Source organism: Macrobrachium nipponense, chromosome 1 (assembly GCF_015104395.2).
Source record: "Macrobrachium nipponense isolate FS-2020 chromosome 1, ASM1510439v2, whole genome shotgun sequence".
NCBI classification, from domain to species: Eukaryota; Metazoa; Arthropoda; class Malacostraca; order Decapoda; family Palaemonidae; genus Macrobrachium; species Macrobrachium nipponense.
In genome coordinates, this window is record NC_087200.1 from 192,163,436 (window position 1) to 192,185,721 (window position 22,286).

Consider the following 22,286-nt stretch of genomic DNA (forward strand, 5'->3'; position numbering starts at 1 on the left):
TGACGAATCAGTGTGACAATCTCTGCAAAGGTCCTCTGTATCTTAGGGGTGTTTGAGTCTCTTGGCAAAGGACCATCCAGTCTTTCCAGGGATCGTTCCTCCTGATCTACTCCCCCATCCATCGACAACTTGAGCGTACGTTCTGTGGGGTCCTAAAACCCCAAGGACATAGGCTGCTGCCGCCAAATCCCGTGGAGAAGGCTCTACAAGATTGCTACTATTCACCTTGCCCCTCCCGGTGTAGCCCGAGGAAGTAGAGGGAATAGGAGAGGTGGATCGGATGTTCTCATTCCTCCTAGCAGCGCTGCTGCTGGGGGGGTGGGGTGAGCTGCACCCTTTCACCAACCTGCGATGGTGTCAAATGTGTGGAATACTAGGAGAGCACAATCGTAAAGACGAAGTGCTCTTCCAAGGAGAATGCATCAAATCTCGCTGGGCTGTAGCAGTGCTGGTAGCAGACTGGTAGCAGAACTGGTAGCAGCGCTGGTGGGAGCCGCGGACTTGCCAGCAGCACTGCTGTTAGTATTGAAGTGGCTCCCTGGCCTGGCGAGACCGAGCATCATCCTCATAATGCATCCCAGTGCTATTCGTGGCCGAAGCCCCTAGCAAAGTGCACTGTACAGGGGAACTCCTCTTAGCCTCTCCTGATGCTCTATCCCAGGGGACAGAGGCATCAACCATGGCTCCTGACAAAGAATCGGGCTTGGTCTTCGCAGGCGGGTCCAAGCCACAGCTAGTATGACTTCCCTTAGGAGGTTGTACACTCGGAGAGACTCGTGACCGAGTCTTAGATACGGACCCAGTTTCACTGGCAATGCCTTTGGAACTAGAGACTGGAGGGCAAACCTTAGTTCGTGCTTCAGAGGCTCCCGAGACCCTGGCCCCTGAAGATGGAGTCCTCGGTTCCCTCTCCCAAAGGAGTGGGGGAGCCGACAGGAGAGCCAACTGCTTCCCCCCCAAGAGAGGACACAGCCCCTTAGAAGCCTCATGGCGAGGCTTCTTAGGGGGTGGAGAGGCTACCTTCCCCTTCTTAGGTTGTGAAACCTTTGAAGGGGGAGGTGAGGAGGTGGCAGACAAAGATGACGACGATGAAGATGAAGACGAAGACAAAGATGACAACAGCTTCCTTGATCTCTTCTTCTTCAACTTCCTCTTTGACAGCTTCTGCAGGATTGTGGTCAGGGCCAGCCAAGGAACATCAGCAAGAGCAGGTCTGGCAGTGGAGGGTCAGGCAGCAGCAGGGTTGGCAACAAGAGCAGGGCGGGGTTCTGGGGCGTGTTCTGCGAAAGGCATAGTAGCAGGAATGGCTGGTAGGTCCACAGGTGACAAGGACGGAGCAGGGAACCTCGACACTGTCACCGTGAAGGTAATCTGAAACCGGGTAATGGAGGCATCAGCAGATTGGGTGGCGGTAAATGGTGTTGCATCCCACCCAAGGAAGATGTCACACTCGTGGGATGATGTGACCAAACCAGGTGTGGAGGTATGTAGTAACCAGGCTGGGTCACTGTAGTCGTGGTAGCAGAGACAGCAGAGTGGGTAGCATCACTGCTGGAAGTGCAGTTCAGGTGAGCCAACAGTACTTCTACTGAAGGCAATCCCACGAGTCCAAGGGAAGACCAAGCCTGGTGTAGTCCCAACACTCACCTGCAGAAGTAAAAGTTGGGTTGTGGGAGTCCCCCCTCACTCCAAAGGAGGACCTTCAGGGTGAGCAGAGATTCTAAGGGGAGCATTACTCAGGTTCGAGGCTGCAGACCCCCCCACACCCCCCCCTCCCCCCCACCCCCGCAACACCTCGGAAGAGGAAGAGGAGAGAGGAGCCTCTGAGGGTTGGCAGAGTACAGGACAGTTGCAGGGAGAGAGGTATGATGAAGAAGGGTTAGCAATATTTGGAGTGGTTGGGGGCAAATTTTTTCCCACCACTGGTTTAGGTTTCCTCATATACCTCCTTCGTCCCGCAAACTTTCCCCACTGGGCAGCGGACCACAAGGAACACTCTGCACACATTATACTATGTCAGTTACCACTCACGCCTCGGCACGTAGTGCAAAGGGAGTGAGGATCTACATTGAACGAAGCGCAGATCTTCCCGCACTTCTTGCCGTCTACTCCAGGGCAGTGCCGGTTGGGGGTAAGGGGCAGCATAGGCTTTTAAATCTAGGGTTTGCTGGGTACTCATAATCACACAAGCAACCCACAATTATACACAGAGAAAAACAAAGAAAAATCCCACCGGGATAGAAGATGGAGAAAACAACGTAAACAAGTCGGGCAGAGAGTGGCAAACACACTTCTTTCCACAATGATGGCCATAAGCAAATTGGAATGCTTACGTCCAGTCGGAGAGACTACCAACGACTAGACCAGTAGTTGACTACCGAACCACCTTGTTTGAGAATTCAGCGGCCGTGTCCAGGCTACGCCTACAAATTATTTTTTCTCAATTTTATCTACGGTTGTGTTTGATGGCATAAGTTTACAGGAGTTTCATCCTTGTTGCCGATGCACGATAATAGTCATTAGCAGCCTGAACAGTTTTCTCAGCTTCAGCTACATCTTGGTTTAAATTTAACAGTATATTTCCTTGCTGATCTTTGATCAATAGTGAATAAAGTTATTACATAAAATGTATCAGTCCTATTGTACTGTCACTTATAACATAACTATGGCAATTGTTTAATATCATACGATGGTTGAAATACAAGCCAAATGGATTTTGCTATCTAATTCAGTTGTTCATGATTTACACATCAAGTATATATAATGTTAAAACTATACTTTCATCAATCTCTCTTTGCTGTTTTGAAATTATTTACTAGATGGGTTTGCTTTTGCCTGTCTTGTAAACTGTCAAGTAAATGTGACAAACAAGTTCAATTAAAAAGAGCTAGGTGTGCTGGTGCTGAACCCACGCGCCAACTAGCGCAGCCTCCAGAAACATGACTGTCACTCGTATTTTTGCGGAATTCCACTTGTATCTTGGACAAAAAATATGGACCAAGTCACAGCTCGCATCTCAAAAAATATGATATTGTTATGATACAATAAAGTTTGTTCATACTAACCTGGCAGATATTTAATTATATAGCTGTATTCTCCGAAGTCCGACAGAATTCAAAACTCCCGGCACACGCAGTGGTCGGCCAGGTGGTAGTACCCATTCCCGCCGCTGGGAGGCGGGCGTAAGAAACCATTCCCATTTTCTGTCAGATTTTTCTAGTGCCACTGTCTCCTGAGGGGAGGTGGGTGGGGCACTTTGATTATATATATCTGCCAGGTAAGTATGAACAAACTTTATTGTATCATAACAATATCATTTTGTTCACGAATCTTACCTGCCAGATATATATATAGCTGAATCCCACCTTTGGAGGAAGGGGGAGACAGATTCGATTTGGGAAACAATTTCATATATATGATTGATATTTTGGTTCCTTAACTGGTTTAGCATAGCTGACTTCATGGTACCGTACCCCACCCCCAAAGTCTGCTTCTGCTTTACTAGAGACTCAGCTAGGTAGTGACCTGTGAAGCTGTTGAGTTCTAGAGGATCTGTCAACGGGGGCGTGACCACAATGCAACTAGATCCTATATTATAGACCTCCAATTTCGGTACTGCATTCCTAGAGGTGCCAGCAAGGACGTGACCTGTGTAGCTGGTGCGCTCTAATGAACTGTCACGGGGAGCGTGACCACAATGTGACAGATCATATAGGTGTTGTTTAGACACCGAATGCTGTTAATGCTTCACTGGAGGTGCCAGCAAGGACGTGACCTATGTACTGGTGCGCTCCATGATTTGTTAACGGGGGCGTGACCACACTGTGACAAAAACATTTTACCCTACTATGAGGGCGAAGCAAAAACATTACCACCTGACCTAGCCTATCTGGTTAAACTTCGTATAACCAAGGCTAATGGAGGGAAGTCCGCCTAAGGCGGCCTACCCAAGACCACAAAAAACTAAACACCTACATAAACATAATAAAAACAAAAAATAAAAAGAAATAAAATTAAAAAGTCCAAACTAACATATTATTTTCTAAATGATAGGAAGAGTGCTACTCTCTGTCCCAAATATAGTGTCTGCTGCGGCATATGGGCCCAAAGAGTAGCAGTTCTCGTATGTAATCCTCACCTCCCGAAGGTAGTGAGAGGCAAACACTGAATTACTACGCCAAAATGTGGCATTCAAGATGTCATTGAGTGCCATGTTCTTTTGGAAGGCTACCGACGTAGAAATAGCCCTCAGTCCATGCGCATTCACCTTCAACACTTTCATATCACTGTCTTGACAGGATGAATGCACTTCCTTGATGGTGCCCCTCAAGAAAAAAGCCAAAGCATTCTTTGACATTGGTAACCTTGGCTTCCTGACCGAACACCACAAGTTATCAGAAGGACCTCTTATAAACCTTGGTTCCTATCTTTTCAGACGGAGGGTTGACTTCCTAGCTGTTGCTTAGGAGTTTGCTTTGTCTCAAGAGCCTCAGCGAGGATGTGAGTCTGCCGATGGGGTCTTATCCACTTACTCGGCAGAGCCTAATGGCATTTGTCAATGGGTGCTAATCCACTCATATGACCATATACCTATGCCTATTAGCATAATTAAGGAGCACAACACCGATCCCGATCACCTGATCCTAACACGAGGGTTAGCGCTTAATTTGAAAAGAGTTATCCCCAAACTCCTTTCAAAAACCCCAATAAAAATCACTAAGTTAAACTAAAAATTAACTCACTAGTTAAGGATCAGTGTCGGCTCCCTATCCCAGCAACGTATCCGCAGACACGAATAACCAAGAGAAAAGGATCTCTTGTAGGTTAAATTGACATCCTTCATGTAATGGGAGGTCAACACAGAATTGCATCTCCCGTAAGTGACAGCTCATATGTCCTTTATGACATATTGTTATGGAACCAAGAAGAATTCATAAAAGCTCGCACTTCATGCATAGGTTCGAATGGACTGGACATGAGGAACTTCAGAACTACATCCAAGTTCCAAGACGGCAACTTGGGTTGTTGAACCTTCATCGTTTCGAAAGATCTCAAGAGATCGTGAAGGTCTCTGTTGTCCGCTAAGTCCAGGCCTCCGTGCCTAAAGACAACTAAAAGCACACTCTTATAACCCTTGATTGTAGAGACTGCAAGTTTTAGATCCCTTCTCAGAAAAGGGAGTCAGCAATCTGGCTCACAGAGGTCATGGTGGAGGAAATGCCGTTCTTCTTGCACCAACTCCTGAAGACTGTCCACTTCGATTGGTACACTGCGTTGGAAAACGCTCTTCTTGCACTGGCGATAGCTTTTGCCATTGACGTATAAAAGCCTCTCGCTCTGGCCAACTTTTGGATAGTCTGAATGCAGTCAGACTCAGAGCGAAGAGGCTTCTGTGGTACCTCTCGAAGTGGGGCTGTCTGAGTAGATCTGTCCTTACTGGAAGCGTCCTCGGGAAGTCTACTACAAAGGCCATGACCTCTGTGAACCACTCTCTCACAGGCCAGAACGGGGCGAACAAAGTCATTCTTGTCCCTTCCGACACCACAAACTTTCTCATGACTTCCCCTAAGATCTGAAACGGGGAAAGGCGTGCAGGTCCATCCCCGTCCAGTCCAGAGAATGTGTCTATCGTCACTGCGCTGGGTCGAGTACTGGGGAGCAGTACAGTGGAAGCCTCTTCGTTCTGGACGTCGCAAAGATATCCACGAGCGGACGTCCCCATAACCCCCACAGCTCTTGGCATACCTCCTGATGCAGAGTCTACTCGGTTGGCAGAAGTTGACCTCGTCTGCTGAGGAGATCTGCCCAGACGTTCTCTACTCATGCTACAAACTTCGTAAGGATCATGACGTCCAGTGCCCTTGCCCACAGCAAGATCTCCTTTGCCAGAGCAAAAAGGGACTGAGACTGTGTTCCTCCTCCCTACTTCTTCAAGTACGCCAGAGCTGTGGTGTTGTCTGAGTTGACTTGGACTATTCGATGAGAGACTTTTTCTTGGAAAAAACTGGAGAGCTAAAAAGATGGCTGCCATTTCCTTTAGGTTTATGTGCCAGGACACTGTTCCCCTCTCCAGGTGCCTGCCACTTCTTTCCCCCTAATGATGCTCCCCATCCCATGGTGGACGCGTCGGAGAACAACACTAGGTCGGGGCTCTGAAGCTTGAGAGACACGCCCTCCGAAAGCTACACTGGATCTAGCCAACATTTCAAGTGATGTTTTACCTCTCCTGAAATTTCCAAGATCATGTGTAGATTCTTGTTTTCTTTCCAATTGTACTTGAGAAAAAATTGTAACGGTCTGAGGTGCAGTCTCCCCAAGGAAACAAACTTCTCCAGCGAGGAAATGGTCTCCAGTTAGACTCATCCATTCCCTCACCAAGCACGAATCTTTCCTTAGGAAGGCTAACACTTTGTCTAAGCCTTGCTGCTGACGTCCCTGGGACGGAAAAGCTCGAAAAGCCACTGAATCCATCTGAATCCCCAGATACACGATGGATTGGGTTGGGATCAGATGTGACTTTTCGAAATTCACCAGTAGTCCCAGGGACTTCACCAACGATTAAGTTGTTTGAAAATCCTTCAGACACCGCGTTTGAGTGGAGGCATGAATGAGCCAGTCGTCCTTCGAAGATAACAATTGCGAAGAGGAGACTGAGGGGCCGCAGGCTGAAACTATTCTTCAAAAAGAGGCTCGAAGCCATCGAACCAAGACCTCTTCTTCTTCTCAACTGACACACGTTCGGGAAGATGGTAACCGTGCTCTCTAGACAACCTCTGGAGAGCTGCATGAAATCTAGAGAGCAAGGCAACTGGCGAAAGAGCGGAACGAGGAGAAGGAGAAGGGGACTGCCTGGACTCTTGATTGGCAGCCTATCATCCTTCCTCTCGCGATGTGGCTTTGCCTTTCTCACTGCAATCAACAAAACAAGTTGTTGTTGCAAAGACACAATCATCCTTTTCGATGGAGAACATTCCTTCTCAGGCAAAGGCTGATCCTTTGAGAAGACGATGGGCGAGGGGAAGCCCTCCTCCTTCTCACATGGACCGCCAAGGATATATCTTTGGAGCGACCGAAGCGCTCAAAAGCATACTCATCGGAAGACTCCTCTACGGTGAAGATTGCAACACGGCAGAAAAAGAGAGAGGACGTGAAGCCCGGTCCCCCCTCCCTGAGACCATACATCATACATCTTAGCTCCTCTTTACTGCGGAAAGTCTTCCAATGCCCAGGAGACGACCGCAAAGCAGAAGGAGCTAACGGACGAGAAGCGTTCCCCTCCGAGGAACCAAACCAAAGACGACGGCCGCCTGTGTGACATATAGCGTCTTCGTTCTACCTCAGAGGGAGCGAGACCCTCCGAGAGTTCCAACTCCTGCGCGGGGAGGACGTCTCTGAAGACAAAAGTAATCTTTCAAGATTCGAATTCTATGAGATTATGAGCCATGACATCACCTATAGACGAATCTTGACTATGAGAGATGTTCAGAATCATTTCTAGATCATCTATGCTATTCCAGTTTTTCTGCAGGAAAAACGGGAGAAGTGTGAATTTCAGTCTATTCAGGGAAAACAAACAAATTCTCCAGCGAGGAAATGGTCCCCTGCAATTCATTCATTCCCTCACCGAGCATGTTTCCTTCCCTAATAAGGCTGCGTTTCACTTAAACGGGAGTAATCTGAAGACACTGTAGAAGATTGTTCATTTGTTTCTTCCTAAAAGTCTCCTTCCTGAGATCCATTACTATTCTCTGACTCTCGGCGAATGTCTGAAGAAGCATTACGTTATGCGTCCAGCCAAGCGTCAAGCCGAGCATCCTGCCGAGCGTCACGCTCGGCGCTGTCGTATTTGGCAGCGGAAGGAGTCCCCCTCATAATCGAGCAAGGGACGTCTCGGCGAGCTAATTGACTGCATCTCTTGCACATCATTCTTGTTTCAAGGGAAATCATGTGTGCTATGCCGCTGTAGACTCGGACAGAATTCTGTTACCATGTGGTAAACAGAACCGACAAAGGTCTTATACATATATATATACATACACACACATATACATTTACACATATATATCTATATATATATATATATATATCATATATATATATATATAGATATTATATATATATATATTATTTATAATATATAATATAATTATATATATATATATACATATACACATATATATATACACATACTACATACACATATATTTATATTTATTTTATTTTTTTTTTTATGAAAAAATTCTCGCAAAGTGAAGATGTTCAGTCATGTATGCTAGAATTCCCCTCAACCCGAGGCTAAGGCCGTGATTGTAGGGTAGAAATACGGTTAGTCCGTCAATCCCGCAGGAGAGAGAGAGACGTAACCTACCGCGCATGGCAGACAATCAGATGGAACTGAGCACTGGCATTACGCATTAGTGACAGCAGACTCAGAGAACGTTTGTCGTTCTCGCACTGCTCTGCCTGAGTTGCCACCTACACCATTCTACGAATGAATAGGTTTACTATCATTATAGAGCAGAAACCAAAATCCATCAAACTGGTACGTATATTTAAGCGAAACTGAATTTGCTAAATATAAAAGGCTAACTTGGTATTGTCATAACAATACCTTAAATGTTTAAAAATAGGGAAACCGGCAACCCCTGAATAGTTGCAGGGAGAACCGATTAAATGTAATAAGAATAATCGTACTCTCGGTTGTCCTCCGTAGGAGTAACTATGGTATGAGTATATAACTTGAACCATACAACCGCTTGATAGTAATATGACGTAAGGGCAAAAATAATATTACTATGATACAACAACACTTGTTCACCTTTACCCGGCAGATATATATATATATACATATATCTGACTGGCTAAGTTTTATGAACAAACGGCTTAGAGTATTTGTTTTAGAAACAATTGCCGGAACAGATACCTCCCTACTACATTCTGCCTCGCCGAGGTAGGGAGAGCCATCACGTCGGTAGTGTTTTGTCAATGAGAAATTATACGCTTACGCGATAGAATGAACACTCATGGCATTATCACTATACTTCAAATACACTACTAAAACTTTTAATGCAAACATGATTCCAGGCTACGCAAAGATTTAAGAATCACAGATAGGGTATTACCCTCCAAAGACACTATTGTAGGGCCCGAAGGCATCACAGGTCTTTGGAGGATAAATTCTACTGGACGGGTAACTTGTGTTACACGCCTAGAGGAAGACCTCCTTACACTATCACGTTCTAGTTTACGTACCTATGATTCATAAGCCTTCCACGCAGAATCAGACATATTTTCACACTCGTTGCAGCGGTCATCAAACATACAAACATGTTTCCTACAATTCGCGCACACTGTATGAGGGTCTACCGAAGTTTTCGGTAGCCTAACCTTGCATTCTTCCACACAACATACTCTGGCCTAGTCGACTAGATCCAGACATCGTAATTTAAGGAAAAATCAAGCCAAAATAAAACAATCCACAATTAGCGTATGCCTAACCACCGATCCAAATCAAATAACCAAAAATCAATCGGGATACTCAAGTGACCAAAAAGAGTTCCAAAATCCAATGACGGAGGTGCAGAAAATCACTTTTTGTCTGCACCGGCGACAGAAAATATCTGACAGAAAATGGGAATGGTTCCTTATGCCTCCGCGGCGGGAATGGGTACTACCACCTGGCCGACCACTGCGTGTGCCGGGAGTTTTGAAATTCTGTCGGACTTCGGAGAATACAGCTATATATATATCTGCAGTAAGATTCATGAACAAATCGCATTTTGGGCTGCTTGTATCTCAAGGTATTACTGTACCTCTTGTAAAAATTGCAGTAATCCTTGTGTGCCATCTCTGAATGCCTTATCAGACACGCAAGTACTCGTAGCCAAAAGTGGGTGCGCTGGGATTTGTACGCTAGGTGCTCCGAACACTTGGAAGTTGTGCTCCGAAACTGTACATTCTGTGCATTCCAAAACAGGGCACTCTGTAAACTTGACTCTGATACTTTGAAGAAGTAGAGTGTTAAGGCACAGCAACCTTACGCTCAGAAACTTGACAGGGGCTCTCCCAAAAACTACAGGAGGGGAGCAGACTGGGTTCACATTCCTTCAAACGTTTACATGTAGGAGGCCAGTCTTCCAACGAAGAACTGTGTCTTTTTAACGGCCTCGAAAAACTGTAAAAGTGCCTACAGCGCCCCTCATACACACCATTGTCCGACTCACTAGAAGACAAATTATGACTATCCACATGGAAGCCTTTCCATGGGCCATCCAACGTCTGGAAAAGACCATCGACAGGTTCATTTGAAGAGGCAACTACCCATGGGCAAACCCCATCAACCTCCTTGGACTGCCAGTATGCTTACTCCTAGGTGCAGGGGAGTCTAACAGGGCCCTTGGTCTAGGAGCATCGGAGGGACAGATAGCCACCCCCTCCACTACACTATCACCAACACTATTCAGTTTATCCATGAGCGCTTTCATCGAAGACCCAATTTTGGTTATTGTACTAACTAAAAGACCAAATTTCTGGTCTATCCATGCTGCAACACTGGCAATGGCACTGGGTTCTGAGAGAGAGCCTGGAATTGGAGTACAGGGAAGAGTCAGAGGAATGTTATTAAGAGAAAAGGCAGTCGCATGCATCAAAGGAACAGACAAAATAACATCATTATCAGGAGAAGCACTTTGACTTAGCAGCCCTGGCTTCAACTTTATCAGCCATTTTCCTAGTTTTGTCATGAAGTTTAGAAAAACCTGCCATTTTCTCTCGTCCCAATCTTTGCACTCATCACACGTAAGAGTCAAAGAGCAAATCTGCCCTCTATACAGGCAGTCCCCGCGTTACAACGGGGGTTCCGTTCTTGAGACGCCGTCAAAAGCCGAAAATCGTCGTAAGCCAGAATATCATAAAAATCCTAAGAAAACCTTGCTTTGAATGCTTTGGGTGCATTGAAAACTATGTACAGGCGGCCCTCGGTTAGCGGCAGGGGTTCTGTTCCTGGCCACCGACGCCAAGCGATTTTCGACGCTGAGCGATTTAAAGCCTACGGCCGCGCCACACACCTTCTTTCAAACTCTAGACCAGTCAAAGGCGCTGTAATCCCACAACGACGCAATAAGTAAAATATATTTATGCAGTATAGTACTATTAGAAATTACTGTACAGTACATGTGGGTGTCTAAAGTATGTAAAGATATAATAAAGTTTATACAGTGTACAGGTAGCTGTAGTGTTCAGGTTACGATCATTAGTCTTACGATAGTTCGATTTTATGAGAGATCAATTTACAATGGTCTAACTTTATCCATCTTCTAGTTACATAAGTTCAATAACAGCAAAGAGAATGATGAAAGTATGGTGTTAACGTTATACTCGTTGCGTGAACGTGTACAGCATGAACATCCGAACGAGAAAAGACTTTTTTTTTTTTCTAAGTACAACCGAACTGGATAACATCTGTTTGGCTTGTATTTCGATCATCGTACTACAGTGCAACATTACCGTATTGTTATAAATGGCATTATGTATAGAATAGAACTGAGATATCTTAATGTAATAACTTTATTCGCTATAGATCAGAGATCAATATAGATTAAAGATCATCGGGAAATATACCATTAAATTTAAACCTAGTTATAACTGAAGCTGAGAAAACTGTTCAAGCTGCTAATGACTATTATCGTACATCGGCAACAAGGATAAAACTGCAGTAAACGTCTGCCATCACACACAACTGTAGATAAAATTGGGATAAAATCATTTTAATCAAAACTACTGTGCTTGAAAGAACACATTTTACTGTTGGTTTCACGCCGATATAAGATAAATAGCGTAAAGTTCGTATTACGATGATATAAAGGATTACGTATTGCGAACGGAATCACATAATTTTTTACGCAATAAACATGCCGCCAACGTAATCTGTTAACGAAAAAAAATAGTAGTTCACATTTCACAACGAGACATATTCAATAAATATTTACACCTAAAAACACGCTGTATATGGAAAAATAACTTTGTCTCATATAAGTCAAGTATATAGATATTCGTTTATGCTAACTAGAAGCAAGAGCATTCGCTCAGAAATTGCGTTATGGTGAAACAGACTCGTATTCATCAGCTGATTTCAAACCACAACATTGGCCGCTCCGCGGATACGGGCTTAAGTTTGCCGTAGTATTTTAAAATACAATAATATGAGAATACATACAATATTCTTGGATACAGTGAAATAATGTATAACTTTTTAAAGGATTTATGGAAAAGATGCGTTAATTAATAAAATAACACAATGCATTTTTCGGAACTGGCGGACAAGAACGAACATGAAAAACCATCCCCTGACAACGTGGAGCGTAGTTACAAAGGCTGCCTTAATTGTATCTTATTTCTGTACAAAAATGAAATACCTTTACGCAATATGTTTTTTCATACACATTTTAAACATAAAAGCATAAACATTTGAAAAATCGACACATCGATCGCTAAATTTGCACTTTTTTTTTTTTTTAACTCGATATTTTCGAAGAGCGCAGACGGCGGCATACAAGAACGAACTTGAAAAAAACATCGTAGTCGATAAGTGAAGGGGAGTTTCAAAAGCTGCCTTTTTATCATATTTCTGCACAGAAATAAAAATACCCTATTCGTAGTACATTTTCATACACATTTTATTTAAACATAAAAGCATAAACATTTATAAAATCGACACATCGATGGCTAATTTGCACTTTTTTTAATCGACATTTTCGGAAGAGCGGCAGGCGGCGGCTTACAAGAAAGAACATGAAAAAACATCGTATTTGATAACGTGAAGGGCAATTTCAAAAGCTGCCTTGTATCATATTTCTGTACAGAAATAAAAATGCCTTTTCACGTAATACATTTTCATACACATTTTAAACAAAGCATGAACACTTATGAATCGACACATCGTAGTCGATAACTTGAAGGGGAGTTTCAAAAGCTGCCTTTTTATCATATTTCTGCACAGAAATAAAAATACCCTATTCGTAGTACATTTTCATATACATTTTAAACTTAGAAGCATAAACATTTATAAAATCGACACATCGATCGCTAATTTGCACTTTTTTTAAATCGATATTTTCGGAAGAGCGGCAGCGGCGGCTTACAAGAAAGAACATGAAAAAACATCGTATTTGATAACGTGAAGTGGCAGTTTCAAAAGCTGCCTTTGTATCATATTTTCTGTACAGAACAAATAATAATGCCTTTCACGTAATACATTTTCATACACATTTTAAACAAAAGCATGAACATTTATGAATCGACACATCCATAGCTAAATTTGCACTTTATGTAACTCGATATTTTCGGCATAGAACAGCGTCAGAGGCATATATTTTTACCCTAGTAATAACTCTCCATAAAATTTGTTATATAATTTGCATAACCTTCTATTGTTTGAACGGCATTTCTACATATGTATGAACTCGTTAGACAACGGCGCTAGCGGCGCTGTTAACTGAAATTTGTGCCGTAAAGATACCTTTAAAATGCCTTATTTTTTTAATGAATATTTTTGACAACCGCCGTAAAACCGATTCGCCGTTGAGTGATTGCGCCGTTAACCGCGGGCCGCCTGTAAAGTGCATTCTTATTGCATTTTTCATAAAAAAAAACTTAAAATATTGATTATTTTGCATTTTTGGTGTCATATTTCATCTGAAAGATAAATGTTGTAGGCGTCGTAACCCTGGAAATAATTTCTGATAAGTATAATTGAAAAGCACCTTAACCTTGGAACGTCGTAAGCCGAACCTGTCGTAACCCGGGATGGCCTATATACACAACACATAGTATGACTAACTTACTCTGCAGAAGTCAGTCTTGTCTTGTTTTGCAGCCTTTGCTGCAACCTAACACTAGATAAACTAGAGTCTGACATGATAAGGTGAAATCAAAATACTAAAGTCTCAATCGGTAAACAAGTCAAATCTGCTAAGCTAACTCTAATTAGCGCTACTAAAACATCAGAATACGTCACCAAAATTGGCGAAAATACAACAATCCAGAGACCAAGCATTCAAGAACTGCTCAACAACCTATGGTAAGTCACTAAGACCGGCAGAAACGAATTGAGCCTTTCAGCTTTGTTGTACCAAGTGGGTTAGTTACCTACACCCAAAACAAAAGAGCGCTACCACAATTTTCAAAAGTTCTTGTTTTCAGGCTGCTGTTAAGTAGAAACTAATAGCTATGTAATCAGTACTTGGTAAGTTACTTATATAAAACTATAATTGCCATATAACTGGAGTTTGAAAAAAATACAGAGAGCAGAACTTCAGTTTAAATAACTCAAGAAAAGATCTGAGGTTCCATAACCTTATGAATTATTAGACATCACATTCATCCGTTACCATAACTTGAAAACAAGTGAAAAAGAAAATGGAACACAAACTGAAGGGTTTATGAAACATGAAATTTACATAAAAAATGAAATAACAACAAATACAAATCTTTGTCTGATTATCACATTGTTAAGGATTTACATGTCTGGTCAGGCAATGAGATACTGCTGAAAGCAACTCATTACTCCAAAAAGGAGGAGGAAAGCTAGTAATAAAAATGTTCTGCATCCTCTATTTTCTCTCATTTCTATCTAGATAACAAAACATTTATTCCCACAGGTAAAACAATGGTTCGTTCTTACATAAGTACCAACGCCTACTTAGAAGTTACTCAGACACAGGCAGATTAGACAACCATCTAAAAGCTTCTAAAGAGAAGACCAAAGGATTTTACATCTAAATTATCTACAGCATATTTTTAAATTGCAATTCTGTTTGATAGTCTGTATAAACTTACTGACAAAAAATGTTATTGTTATGATACAATAAAGTTTGTTCATACTTACCTGGCAGTATATATATAGCTGTATTCTCCGAAGTCCGACAGAATTTCAAACTCCCGGCACACGCAGTGGGGGGGCGGCCAGGTGGTTAGTACCCATTCCCGCCGCTGGGAGGCGGATATCAGGAATCATTCCCATTTTCTATTCAGATTTTTCATACCACTGTCCCCTGAGGGGGAGGTGGTGGGTGGGCCCTACTTTAACTTTATATATATCTGCCAGGTAAGTATGAACAAACTTTATTGTATCATAACAATAACATTTTGTTCATGAAACTTACCTGTCAGATATATATATAGCTGAATCCCACCATTGGAGGTGGGAAGGGACAGAATAGAAGGATTAGGAAACACCCTCAAGTGCAGATGATTGACATCTTGATTCCTTACCTGTTAGCAATAGCTGACTTCTTGATTACTGTCACCGAAGTCTGCTTTTGCTTTACTAGAGTTGCCAACAAGGTAGTGACCTGTGTAGTTGGTGCGCTCTAGATGATCTGTCAACGGGAGCGTGACCACAATGTGACTAGACCATATTGACCATACTGTGAGGGCAACGAAGCTAAAACCACCACCTGACCTAACCTATCGAAGTTAGTCCCATAACTTCTAGGCTAACGAAAGGGAAAGCGCCTCAAGCGACCAACCCTTCAAAGTTAAAAGCACACCTATCCCTTTTCTATAGGATAGGATTCGTGCTGCTCCTGCCTCCAATAATATTTCTACGGATATGTATGGTCCTAGCGACTCGCAGATATCATATGTCGTCTTCACTAAATCGGGAGTGTGAAGCGAACACAGATTGCTTCGCTCAAACGTGGCACTCAGGATATTACTGAGTGTCATGCTCTGTGAAATGCTTCCGAGGCCGCGCCCTCACCTCGTGAGCATTTACTTTAAAAGGTTTCAAATCTTTGTTCAAACATGACGAATGAGCCTCTTAGAAAGACTCCAAATTAAAAATAACGCCAGGGCGTTCTTCGACCTGGGCAAGTCTGGTCTTTTTACGGAACACCGCAGATTGTCCGAATGACCTTGACTTTCTTTAGTTTTATCAAGATAGAACTTGAGAGCCCCGACAGGGCACAGGACTCTCTGTGGCTCTTGCCCAATAATTTGTGCCATCCCTTGATCTCCAGGCCTCTGGGCCAAGGGTTAGACGGGTTTTTCGTTCTTAGCAAGAACGGAAGGCTTAGAGACACCGAATTATGTCCTCTAAAGCCAAAACCTCTGATGATGGCTAAAAACCTCACTAACCCTCATTGCCGTAGCTAGAGTGTTAGAAAATTAGCCTTTCTGGTCACGTGTATTAAGTTTACAGAAAGGAGAGGTTCGAAATGCTTTGACATCAAGAACTTCAGACTACGTCTAAGTTCCATCAAGATTTCCGCAGACCTCAAAGATCGTGAAGGGCTTTGTTGTTTGACAGATCCGAATCTCTGAGCCTAGAGGCCGTCAACAACATATTTCGTTATTCTACAATCGTTGGGACTGTTAGCTTATCCCATAATTCAGACGGAAAGGGAAGACGGTAAAGTAATTCACAGAGGTGGAGGTGTAGGAGCAGTCATTCTTCCTGCACTATCTCCAGAATCGGCCCACTCCGATTGGTACACTGCAAAAAATATGCAGCACTGCTTTGCTTTGGCAATGAGACTTGTAATTAATCTTGAAATCCTCTCGCTTCTCGACAGTCTGAACGCATCCAGACTCAGAGCGGAGAGGTTTTAGGTACCTCTCGAAGTGAGGCTGTTAGAGTAGACCGATTCTCTCGGGAAGGGTCCTTGGAAAATGCCCTCTGAAGGACTGACCTCTGTGAATCCAGCCTCTCGAAGGCCAACATGGGGCGATCAGCGTCTTTCTCGCCCTCTGACGCCAGCGATTATCTTATCAGATTTCCTAAGCTTTTGAATAGGGAGAAAAGAACTAACCAACTATCCCCATTCCATACTAATATGATTGCGTCTATTGCTACCGCTCTCGGGATCGAGAATAAGGGAGCAACGTAGAGGAAGCTTCTTCGTCTTCAATATTGCGAAGAAATCTACGAAAGGACGTCTCCAACGTCTCCACAACTCACGACATACTTCTAAGCGAGGGATTACTCAGACGTCAGTAGTTGCTGCCGCCGATCGAGAAGATCCGCACGGACGTGCAATAGTGTAACGAACCTCTTGAGGATCGTTACGTTCCGTGCCTATGTCGATAACCATCTCTCTCTTCTTGGGATATGAGAGAGCTGCGAAATTATCTGAGACGATTTGGACCAATCGAACCACCAAAAACTCACTCTTCGAGAACTGGAGAGCCAACCAAATTGCTTCCAATTCTCTTAGATTATGTGCCAGGACCTCTGTACCTCTGTCCGGATGCCTGGCACCCTCTCGGTATCAACCTGAGGTGATCGTCAACCCATTGAGAGATGGTTTAGAATTATTTCTAGATCTTTGATGTTATTTCAGTCCTCCTGCAGGAAAAACTGTAGAGGTCTGAATTGCAGTCTATTCAGGGAAAACAAGCTTCTCCGCGAGGAAATGGTCCCCAGCAGACTCATCCATTCCCCTCACTAAGCATGCTTCCTTCCCTAATAAGGCTGCGCTTTGCATAAGCAGGAGAGCATTATATAGTGCTATGCCGCGGTAAACTCGTACAGAATTCTGTTACAGTGCGGTAAGCAGCGCTGAACAGGTCTAAGAGATATCTCTGTTGAAAATTTCTTAGCAATAGGAAGTCGTGTTTATTCATGATTACTAGAAATCCCCTCAACCCGAGGCGAAAGTCATGATTGTAGGGTAGAGATATGGTTCGTCAATCAATCCCGCGGGAGAGAGAGACGTAACCGACCGAGCTTAACAGCGAGCTACCTGATACTGAGTTGGTGACACTGTGACAGTCACAGGCAGCAGGCAGCAGCTTATGTTCACCTTCTCGCAGTCTTATGCCGAGTTGCCAGCTATTCTATTCATCTAAGGAATAGATTTTACATTATTTGAACAGAAAACTCTCAAGTTGGCATATTTAAGCGAAACAAAATTCGCTAAATACAGAAGCTGATTTTGTGTTGTCGTAACATTACGCTTAATTAACCAAATGTTAAATCGGAAACTCCTGGAAAGTTTCCTGGAGTACCGATTAAATACACTGCGTCATCCACAATGACAGCAACCTCTCGTCTCGCACTATTCTGCCTGAGTTACCAGCTATCTCTCTTCTACGAAGGAATAGGTTTGTTACTATTATCGATAAGGAAATTCTCAAGCAGGCATATTAGCGAAACATAATTCGCTAGATGCCGACGCTGAGTTAGTGTTGTTGTAACAATACCTTTAGCGTTGTCCTTACAGCGGAAACTCTGGAAGTTGCAGGAAGGACCGATTAAATACATTTACAATAAACCGTCTTTTCGGTTGCCATCTGTAGAGGTAACCATGATATGCGTATATGACTTGAACCCTACATTAGTAATATGACGCAAAGATAAAATACGTAAGTATTGTAGTCACTTGAACATAAAATTCTCTACTACATTCTTTCCTCGACGAGGAAGAGAGAGAGAATGGAAATTGACTGTCTTCGTTCTCTTTGCCAAGAGAACGAATTAACATTATTCGAATGGAGATCAAGTGAGAACCGAGGATCGAAAAGGACAGTTCAAGCTTCTTATGATATTGGACATAAGACTTCATGGACGTAGTCTACAAGTCTTTTTCCTGGATGAGCCTCTGACTAATGAATGAGAGCTTTCGAAATTTTGTTACTTATCCGCTTATGCGATAAAATGTTATTAAGAACTTTGTCAATGAGAACTAACCCAATTGCATGACGGAAAGTAATCCAGGAATTCGAGCATATAGCCTTCCCGATTCCCGCAGAAATCGAGGAAGGGGCAGGATTCCTGATTAGAGGACTGGGCTTACGACAGGAAGGACCTTAATGTTCCCCTTCGGCAGCGCAATCCCGAAAGCAGACCGAGGCGTTTTATGACACCGAAATCTGCTTACAGTTTTCCCTGGAATTCAATCAAGTGATGGATTCTATTGAACGCTCCCTTCGTAGAAAGCGAAGGTAGGACATCTTGACGAGACCAAACTCCTTCCTCTACTTCGACGACGCCCTCTTGAAGAGCGTTCTTGCAGGAATCCTGCCGAACGTCTTGATGCGTAGGACGCCTATCGTTCTGAAGAACGTCCTGGCAAGTGCTCTACCGAGCGTCATGACGTGTAGGATGCCGAGCGTCTTCAAAAGCGTCCTCGCTAGCGTCCTGGCGAGCGTCCTCGCTAGCGTCCTGGCGAGCGTCCTCGCTAGCGTCCTGGCGAGCGTCCTGGCGAGCGTCCTCGCTAGCGTCCTGGCGAGCGTCCAGATGTGTAAGACATCGAGCGTCTTCCAAAAAGCTTATCAATGTTTATGACGTCGAGCGTCTTAAGAGCGGTCCTGATGAAGTCCGTACTTCCTGTTCCTTAGGAACGTCGAGCATCGGCAAAAGCTTCCTCACGTCTCAATGCGTAGGACGTTGAGCATCTTCAAGAGACGTCCTCGCGAGAGTCTTACCGAGCGTATTGGTGCCTAGAACACCAAGGGCATCTCAGAGAGGATCTTGTCGAGCGCCCTGAGCATGAAAGGCCATAAGACTTGACCATACCGTAGACTTAAAAGTGAATTCTCTACTACATTCATCTTCTCACTAAGCATGTACTCTAATAAGCCATGCTTTCGTAAGCATGAGAACATTATATAATATATAGTGTTCTGCTGCGTTAGATTCCTTTAATAATGTTACCTACGGTAATTAGCATTGAAAGGTCTGGAATATCTTTCTTATTGAACGTTTGCAAAAGGCAGACAATATTTTATTTATGTTTGCTTAACTATCCCTCAATCTGAGGCGCTAAGACCGCGATTGTAGGGGAGAGATACGGTTAGTCATTCCATCCCGCAGGAGGCCCGACCTCTCATGACTGAGCAATAGATGGTTACTGCGTTGGTCTAAGCGATAGCAGCCCCCTCCGTTAGCTGTCTGGCCTTACTCTTCCAGAGTGCCAGCTACTCCATTCAATAAAGGAATCTTATAAAATTATTATCGAACTTCAGGAAGTTCTTATTAATGTATATTTAAGCGAAAACAGACTTCGATAAATCTAGAAGCTAATTAGGTATTGTCATAAACAATCCCTTTAAGCGTAGTCCTCCTAGGAAAGTCCTGTAAGGATACTGGTAATAGAGTTGCACAGCAAAGAAGTAACTACGGTATGTGCTTATGATTTGACCGTATCGTATTATCATACAGCAGATACTCTACTACCTTCTTTCCCTGCCGAGGCAGATAGAGAAAGGAAAAAACTTTTACTATCTTCGTTCTTTTCGTTATAGAACGATAGAAAGAGAATATATTTCCTTAAGGAAGGAAGTTAATCCAGGAACTCTTTAAATCTTCGTAATTTCCTCATAAATCGCGGAAGAGACAGAATTCCTGTTCATCTCTAGGGTTTACGGAAGGAAGTAGATATTTCCTATCCGCCATCATACCCAAACGTCGATAAGATTCTTATTAAGAAACCGAAGGTTTCTCCCGTACGTCTTGGTAAAAACTTCGGACATGACTGTTGCTTATCAAATACGGAGGCGTCCCGAAAAGCGTCCTCAAAAGCGTCCTGCCTTCAAGGGGAGCGCCGCTCATGAAGCGTGCTAGTCATAAGCCGATGTACGGTGATCGTCGTCGGACGAGTATTATGGACGTTCGCAACTCCTGACAAAGACGGCGGCCGCTTGTGCGACATCTTGCGTCTCTGTCACGCTCATCGACACTTCCAGAAACGCACTCAAAAGGACGCCTTAGGGTACGCCTTCCTTCCTTTTCACAGTAAGAATGATAAGGCGATCTGGGCGCTTAACAGCGTTCTTCCTATTTCCTTCTTCTTTCTCCCATGTGTTGGAAAGTCGTCAAATTGATAAGGCGGCGATTACAATCGCACGACAATAGAGAGAGGACGTGAAGCGTCCTCCTCAATAAGCTTCTATTTAAAGGGCGCGAGTCCTTCCGAGAGCTCCAACCCTGTACGGGGAGGACGCCTCAGAGGACGAGAAAGCATCCTTCAGGATTCGTGCACGTGCACGATCTTTGGCAGCCTGAGAAGCATCTTCAGGTCTTGCCGAAGGGACGCCAGATCGGTGGGGGTTCCTCGTAACCCTCCTTCGGCTTTCGACATGCCCTCTCCCTGTGGTCCTGGGAGTCCGACAGAGGTCTAGACCTAGAGGCATTATAAGGCCGATCTGACGCCCCCTCCACAACACTAGGGGCAAAATCAACATCACTACACTCACAACACTGATTGGAGAGCGAGCACTTTTCAAGCTTACTTGATGTAATCCACCATATAGAAAGGGCATTACTTCTCACAGAACTTCCTCTAGGCCCGTAAGCCATACACAGGGTTAGGCAAAATAAAGTCTACTGGAGGTTAGTAGGTTCATTATCCTAACTTCTGTTACTGTGGAGGAAGACCTCCTGATTCTATCACGCTCTAATTTGCGTACATACGAATCATACGTCTCTTTCGGAATCAGTCAACATTACACTAATTACATTGATCTTTCAACAAAGAAAAACATGTAAACGTCATGTATACTAAGCGAGTGTCTACCGAAGGTTTCGGTAGCCTCCCCTTACCCGTTGCAGACAACAAAGTCTGAAACTAGGCTAACTAGATTCAGACATCATATGCAATGAAAAAATTTTAATTAATTTATGATAGCGTATGCCTAGCCACAAATCCAAGTCAATCATTCAAAAAAATAAGTTAGGATACTTAAGCGGCTAATGAAGTTTCAAAATCCTAGGCGGAGGTAGTGGAAACAGGTGTTTTCACTACCGCGACAGAGAAAAATCTGAATAGAAAATGGGAATGATTCCTGATATCCGCCTCCCAGCGGCGGGAATGGGTACTAACCACCTGGCCGCCCACTGCGTGTGCCGGGAGTTTTGAAATTCTGTCGGACTTCGGAGAATACAGCTATATATATATCTGACAGGTAAGTTTCATGAACAAATTATGTATTTCAAAATAATAGCTCCATACAGCTACTATGCATGAACATAAATACAGCTGAATATTTCAAACATCACAGCTTAGAAGAATAAAACAAACTACCTAGTAAGTAATGTCTTAAATGTTACATGCTGTGCAAATAATTGCTTACCTCTTGTTCCAATCACCACCTGTCCGGGGAACCTTGATTGAGTCATTGTCATCCTCATTGCTGTCACTGTGGCAAAGAAAAGAATGAAAAAACTCAATAGTACTGAGAATACATAAAAATAAATCATAATCACACTACGAATGTGGAAAGGTTTCTCAAACTTGACAATGCTACTGGAAATTTTCCAGATTATGAACAGAACCCTCAAACTT

The 22,286-nt window shown here is 43.5% G+C and overlaps 1 pseudogene; it reads right to left on the minus strand.

The window, feature by feature from the left end:
• The window catches only part of LOC135219040 (protein cycle-like), a 93,854-nt pseudogene that overhangs the window by 70,624 nt on the left and 944 nt on the right, over window positions 1-22,286 (minus strand).